The sequence below is a fragment of the Arachis ipaensis genome, chromosome B04 (genome assembly GCF_000816755.2).
Source record: "Arachis ipaensis cultivar K30076 chromosome B04, Araip1.1, whole genome shotgun sequence".
In the NCBI taxonomy this organism is placed as follows: domain Eukaryota; kingdom Viridiplantae; phylum Streptophyta; class Magnoliopsida; order Fabales; family Fabaceae; genus Arachis; species Arachis ipaensis.
This window is the reverse complement of record NC_029788.2, coordinates 69,954,146-69,962,166: the sequence shown is the minus strand read 5'-3', so window position 1 is coordinate 69,962,166 and position 8,021 is coordinate 69,954,146. Positions and strand designations below refer to the sequence as shown.

Sequence of the window (8,021 nt, the reverse complement as noted above, 5' to 3'; positions counted from 1 at the left end):
AAAATATTAGTATATAGGTCAAAATTAATAATTATATTATATAAAAATCAACATTCAACTACATACTTTAGGATTTTGGTATTTTTAAATTTGTTCTGCAATGTTCATATAACTAAAATGATCAATTTACCATTTGAAATAAATTTTGAAGCATTCTCTTTTTCAACATATACAATCATATAATCTGCTAAAAATTCGTTTTTCATCTTGTTTTAATAATTTTTATTGTTTAAAAAGTTTATTTAGTTGTTACTGTTGTCATAAAAAGAGTCAAAATAATTCTTTTTATAGTTATTGATTTTTTACATTAATTCAAACCTATATTTTTCAATAACTTTTCAATTATTTATATATTTATAAACTTTTATTGTTTTTTAAACCTATTTACCAGTGTTGCTCCCTGTACATTGGAACATATATCTGTACAAATCAAGCAAATAAGTTACGAGACACCAACATTGTTCAAAGCACATGAGAAGCGAGTTTATCCACTTGTCTAAGACAACACTAAACTAAAGGCAGAGGACCATTGTCAATTAAAATGCAGAAATATATTGTTACCCGATGCAATTTATCCGCATAGCCCATGAAATTAGTGCAGATGAATTTAAGAGTGTTAATGCTATGGTTGACAGGACTTAGCACAATTTGCTGGACATGGAAACACAGTTTTACATGAGACACAAACACAAATTAATCGCCTCAGGTTTTACTAAGAGTACCGTACTCACTATGTTACGAGTGAATAAAGGTGATTGCTATTGACAAATAATTTTTAGGCAACAATGTCTAGTTTCATAAGAAAAAAGGAAAAATTAATATTCAATTAAAAAAAATTATAAACGTAGACTAACTTTTAATAATTAAATTTTGCTTAAAAAAAAAACTACACAATAATTGGACACCAATTTACAAGCACCATATAATTAACCATGGATAAGAAATAAAAAATCACTACACAACATAGTTTCTTCGAATCTTAAATTATTGGTTTTTTATTCTTATTCCATAAATAATCAGACTATTATTTTAGTTATTAAACGTGAATTATGTTATCACTATCTTTCATCTTGACAAGAAAATATTATCACAACTCTAATTATTAACTTACACTTTTTTAAGCCATTTTTCTAATAACATATTCACTTATAGCTTCTCATAAAAACAAAAACGGTTAGCGCCCTTTTTTTGACACGGAAACATAGTTTTACTGCAAAGGTGGTTGGAAAGAACCACTTAGAAGACATGTTGTCGAAGCTGAGCATGGAGGCCACCATGTTGATAACCTGTTGAAGGAAACATGGTTATCCAATAGTAATACAAAGGCTTCCCACACACCAACATATAACAAGAACGTATGTTAACCACGATTTACGTCGTCAACAACTTCTACTAATATATTATAATACACATTATAATTAGTACATATTAAGTTACTAACATGTAAATTTTTTTAATATGTAATATACTAAAATATATTTAATTTATAATTAATATATGTATATATATTAATTATATAATAATAATAAACTAATAATACTATTTTTTTAAAAAAAAAATGGGGGACCATGGCCACCTTAGACCTCCCTTAAATCCGCCTCTCTGACAGCAAACCACACCAACTCATTTGCACATAATAGTATTGTTGTCGAACCAATTAAAGGGAAGATTGTGTATAGCTTTTCTAAACTTCAACAAGTACGTAGCTTCTTTATGACTAATCTCATTATCATTACTATTAGATAATACATGTGCACACATAATAAAAAAAAAAAGAATGTTGCAATATTTTTTAGATGAGCCATCTATGCCATAGTTTTGAGATGAACTATCTGTGCTTTTTTTTTTCTCTCGCATAATGAAAGATGAAGAATGTTGCTTTCCTTTTATTTTCGTTTAGCTTTCCATAATAGAAAAAACATGCCCTTCCAATGCTAATAATTTGTTTTGCTTAAAGTAAACTATCATACAAATTCTTGTCCTTTTCATTATCCTTACATTTTCAAGGACATTTACAAGTATGAATACTCAGTAAAATTATAGAGCTAGTACTTACGAGTCCCAAAATTTACAAGCATAATGAAAATGAAGAAAACGGAGGTATCAACTTTCCTACTTTAGTTCTTTTGGCAGCTTATTCCTTAGAATAATAACTACTACTATTTAGAATTTTACAGGTCCAAATGATGTATAATCTCTTCACCGCTTTTTTGAATGGTAGTGGTGTTGATTGGCAATTTGGCACCATACATATAACATGATTGAATCCTCACCTCTTCACACTTGAACCTATACATTCAATTTTTCACAAACAAACTACATCAATTCATTGACTACTTCTGAAAACTAACTGACGTGACGGAAATTGGCGAGTCAAGAATTGTTATAAGATATGCGTTAGTATAGTTCTTAACCAACCAGAAATTCGCTTATCAATTTAGAAGGGTGTCACAAAAATTAAAATTAATATACTGGGAGAATGAATCCCAAGTCGTCTCCCAACGAGTAGCAGAAGGGTGTGCTATTTTATTAATCAGATATTTCAAAATGGTTTGAATTGAATAACAGAAAATTAAATTAGAGAATTTATGTAAATTAAATAAAAGCCTTGACTGGGAGTAGATTAGCTGGAAGCCCTATTCTTGTCGGAGTACTCTCAAGATTAATTGACAATTGAAGGTTGTCCTGTTTAGTTATCCCTTACTAGGTAAGGGAAAGTCAAACAAGTTGGAATGCTACTTCTATTTACAAGTTCCAACCCACTCAATTAAGAGGGATTGGTGTCAGTGACTAGAGGGCAATCCAACAATAAACCCAATTACAATTTTTCTTTTTGAGCATTCCAACTCAAGGGTTCCTTTCAATCAACTCCCCATCAAGTTAGGGGACTACTCGCTCATTGTGAATGTAGAATTCATAACATAGGAAAGGGAATTAAAGAAAGACATGATAAATAAAAATCAAAGAAATCAATTAAAAATAAAAGTAATTCTTGTATTAATAAATTCTAAAAATAATTCAATAGTAAAATTGAGTAAATTAAAGGACATGGAAGAGTAAGAGCTAAGTAAAGAAAACGAACTAGAATGACGAAGTCTTGATGAGGAAATAACTCTTCTCAATATCCCAATGCAAAGAGCAATAGAAATAAAATCCTAAGAACTATGAATGTGTACAGAGAAAAGCTAGAGGAGGAGTAAAACTAGATCTAAAAACTAAAAATTGTGTAGAATGAATATTTTTCTCGGTCTCTGCATGTTCTCTGGCTCTAGTCTACTTTTTTGGGCCGAAATTGGGTCAAAACAGGGCCTAAAATCACCCCCAGCAAATTCTACAGATTATGCAGATCGCGCACATCACGCGATCGCGTCATTCATGCGGCCGCGTCATTCGGCGTTTTGCCCTGCCACGCGAGCGCGTCGTCCACGCCTCCGCGTCACTTGTGCTATTCCAATCCGCGCGGTCGCGTGAGCCATGCGGCTGCGTCACTTCTCGCTGGTCATCTCCTCAATTTTTATATATTCTTTATAACTTTAGAATTCATACCTAGCTACCCAGAATTTCCCTTTCACATTCCATACTCGTGTATCAACTTTTTATTTTAATTTTATCATACAAGCATTGATCTTTGAATTCTTAACTTAGCATTGGGGTAATTTTGTCTCCTTATTTATTTATTGAATATTTTTGGTTTTTTTTTAACATAAACATAAAATAAACATAGCTTATCAATGCACATAGATTTTCAATTCTTATAGTTTCACATGAGTAGGTATCCAAATTCCCATTATATTATCATGACACATTTCCTTATTATCTTTTGTTCCCACAATTTTCCATACTTAATTAGCACACACAATTCTATCTTAAGCTAACCAAAGTTTCAATTTGGGATATATAATTGTTTTTTTCTGCTTAAGGCTAGTAATGTGGTAAAATATAGAACAAATGGGATTTAAGGCTCAAAGTGGCTAACAAAGGTAATTGAAAGGGTAGGTTTAATTTGGATAAGTGAGCTAAACAATTAATGGCCTCAAAAATATGCAAACATATAAATATTATAAACATTGGACATATAAGATGGAAGAAAATATAGATTACAATCATAGAGAAGTAAACACACAAGAGTAAAATAATTATGGTCAAATAATGTAACCATGCATAAAGGCTCAAATCTCACAGGTTGTGTGTTCTTTTAGCTCAAAAATCATGTTCCAAATACAACTTTAAGCAAATTTAACATAAGAGTTTTAATTAAAGTTAGTGAAATTTTGTTCCGAAAATAGGGTCAGAGGAAAACTTATTGTCTTTTCAATCAAGTAGAACATGCATGCAACTAACCTATTACTATGCAATTTATCATATTCTACAAAAGAAAAACTAACTAAATATCCTAATTTATTGGTGTTTAGGGAAGAAAAATTATCTCCAGAAGTCAGGTACTGACCGACCTCCCCACACTTAAGGCTTTGCATCGTCCTCGGTGCCATCTGTCAGGAACAAAGGTGGGCTGGTAGCAGTATCTCCACAGTCGGGACCATCATGGCTTCTTGTGCTGGTAAAGGAAGTGGAGTCCGGGGTGTCTGAGTCTTTGAATTTTCCCATAATCAGCTCCTTGAGGTATGTGAATCCGCGCTTGTTACGGCGCTCTCTCATCTTAGCTTTGTGTTCCTACCGATCCAACCTTTCGAATATCTGATGGAGCAGTTGGTCTGTTGTAGGTGCTTGTGGTGTTGAAGAAGGAATATCTTCAACCGATTCAGTAGGATGGCTTGTGGCGGCTGGTGGAGGTTTGATGTATTTTCCGTTAGGGACATACTGATCATCCCGTGGGAGCATGGCTTTGGTGTCCCCAGCTATGTAGGAAATTCTGGTTGCTGAGACAAGATCTGAGACCAAGGCGGGAAAAGGTAAGTTGTCCGCAATTTGTACGTGTCCCATGGCATTCCGGATGTGTCTTGGTAGGTTCAGAGGTTGGTCTGTAAGGATGCACCATAGTAGAACGGCCATGTCCGCAGTGAAGGAGGACTCGTGAGTGCTCGGAAAGACGTAAAGGGACATGATCTGTGCCCATACGCGAGCCTCCAAGGTAAGTACTGAAGCCGATATTCCCTTAGGGCGGGTACGATGGTATCCGTAGATCCAACGGCTGCCAGGTAGTGCGATAACTTTGAGAATGGCGTCCCAGTCAAATTAGTACATCTGGCGCTTGAGTATGGCTTCTTGAAAGGTGTCCAATCCTTCTGGAACAGGGGGAAGACCTAGAGCTTTTTGAATGGCCTCTTCTGTAATGGGGACTTGCTTTTGACGGACAAAGACAGATTGCAGGGTTGGCAGGTAGAAGTTGGAGTAGAACTCGACTACCCAAGAAAGATTGACTTGCCTCGGCTGTTTCTGTAGGAAATTCCATTGTCTTTGTGCAATTTGCGGCTCAACAAAGATAGCAATATGGTTTGGGAGGAGAAGAAGGTATTCGTTGTTGTAACTCCTTGCTGCCAGGATGGGAAACATCTGCTCACAGTAGCGATTAGGAAATCGCGCAGTGTCCTTTGCTGGGAAGGCTTTTTCTTTATCATCAACCTTTATAATCCTCTTAGTTCTTTTTGTTGAGGGTTTAACCGCAGTTGAAGAGGGCTCTGCCACTAATGCTCTTTTTGTTCCTCTTCTTGCTGGTGGTTTGGGAGTAGCTTTCTCTTTTCCTTTCTTGGTGGCCATCCTGAAAAGGGAAAAAAAGAAAGTAACATAAATTCAAAGAGATAGAGCAAGGAAGAGGGTTGTATAAGTGATAAATAATGCACGGTAAAGAGGATGTTGTTAACACATGGTCATGACTACATGCAAAAAGTTCATCAATGGAAATATAGCAAGTGTATTGGAGGATAATTAAATGCAAGGGGTTTATTGGCATGCAGGCAAAGGCATGAGTAGCATAGATCAAGCATTTAATTAGTTGAATGTGTTATCACTCGTAACAAACTAGCCATCACGTTTGTATTGACAATTAAATTCAATTAATACAATAGTAAAGGGAATTTGTAAAAAGCAAGCATTGAATAGTAGAATAGAATAATGTAGAAAAATGCATGATGCCATATAGGCTTTTTCACAAACACATAGCATGCATGGTAAATAAGGTATAGAAAGTATTAAAGTGAACATGCAAGCAACTCTTTAAAAAAAGTAATATATAATTGTCAAACAATTTTACAATAATCCACAAGCATATAATGAGAAATAATGACTCAAATAAATTTCCAACACCAAGTAAAAAGGAAAAAGAAAGAAAAAGAAAATATGGATAATGAAAGTAAAAAGAAAAGAAAAGAAAGTAACATATAAAAATAAGAAGAATAATAGAAAAAGTAAGGGGGGAAGAAGAAAAGAAAACCTTGTTAATGGGGGTGAGAGAGAGAGAGGGTAGAAAGTGAGAAAGAAGGAAGAAGGAAGAAGGAAGAAATAAGGAGGGAAAAGAGAAAATAGGATTTGGGGAAAAGAAAGATAAGATAATTGGCAAATTAGGGAAGCTGTGTGGCGCAAGCGACGCAGTTGCGTGGGGCACGCGGTCACACGACTTGCACTTATACTAATTGACGCGGTCGCGTCGGTCACGCGGTCGCGTCGGTCACGCGGTCGCGTGACCCGTTTTATGCTACTGGCGCGAGGGCAGCCTCGCACTTGCACAACTCTCTGTTCATACTCTTATTGCACCAAATGTTGGGTGACGCGATCGCGTGGGGCATGCGATCGCGTGAGAGGCCATTAGAAGGATATGACGCGGACGCGTGAGCCATGCGTCCGCATGGAAAGAATTGTGCGTTCAGCGCCAATCCAACACCACTCTAGCACAACTTTCGGTCGTGCACCCTTTTCACGTCGAATTCCAGGGTACGCGGCCGCGTGAGTGACGCGGTCGCGTGGGAGGCCAATGTTCCCACCCGACGCGGACGCATCAGCGATGCGGTCGCGTGGGGAAATTTGTGCCACGGGCACGCCTCTAGCCACGCTCTCGCATGACTCTCTGATCTTTTTATTATTTTCTCCAATCACCTGCGACGCGGACGCGTCAATGATGCGGTCGCATCGTGAAATTTTTTTTTTTTAAATAAAAGTATGTAAATGCAGATGCACGAAATGTACTAATAAAGAGAAGAGTTATGGAATAGGAAAACAAAGAATAAAAAAAAGAACGATCATACCATGGTGGGTTGTCTCCCACCTAGCACTTTGCTTTAACGTCCGTAAGTTGGACGCTCCACTAGCTCAGTCTTTGGCTATGTGGGGATCTTCCAAGAGGAAGATCTCGAGCTCCTTGTTTTTCTTCATCCTCTCTCCATGGTACAACTTTAAACGTTGTCCATTAACTTTGATAAGTTCAGAGCTTGAAGGATGACTTAGGTGAAAAACTTCGTACGGTTCGGCCTTCTCTACTCTGTATGGACCTTCCCATCTTGATCTCAACTTGCCTGACATGAGTCTCAGTCGAGATTTGTAAAGGAAGACTAAATCCCCAGGTTGGAACTCTTTTCTCTTGATGTGCTGATCATGTACAGCCTTCATCTTCTCCTTGTATAGTCTTGAGTTCTCATAAGCTTCTAGGTGAAGGCTTTCCAGTTCTTGCAGTTGCAACTTCCTTTCAGCTCCAGCTTTCTCAATTCCCATGTTGCACTCCTTTACTGCCCAAAAGGCTTTGTGCTCTACTTCAACAGGGAGATGACAAGCTTTTCCCTAAACTAAGCGGAAAGGACTCATCCCAATGGGTATTTTGTATGCTGTTCTGTATGCCCAGAGTGCATCTTGTAGCCTGATGCTCCAGTCTCTTCTATGAGGTTTGACTATCTTCTGTAAGATACGCTTTATCTCTCTGTTTGACACCTCGGCTTGCCCATTAGTCTGAGGATGGTAGGCTGTTGCAACCTTATGAATTATCCCATGCTTCTTCATTAATCCTGTTAGTCTCCTGTTACAAAAATGAGTGCCTTGATCGCTCACGATTGCTCGTGGTGATCCAAAGCGACAAATAA

The 8,021-nt window shown here is 36.9% G+C and overlaps 1 long non-coding RNA gene across 1 annotated transcript in view; it reads right to left on the bottom strand.

Moving 5' to 3' along the window:
• LOC110270666 overlaps nt 2,213-8,021 on the bottom strand; it is a 23,463-nt gene continuing 17,654 nt past the window's right edge. The window contains exon 2 of the long non-coding RNA XR_002360307.1: nt 2,213-2,289. This is a non-coding gene — a long non-coding RNA (uncharacterized LOC110270666). The remainder of the gene's footprint in view (nt 2,290-8,021) is intronic.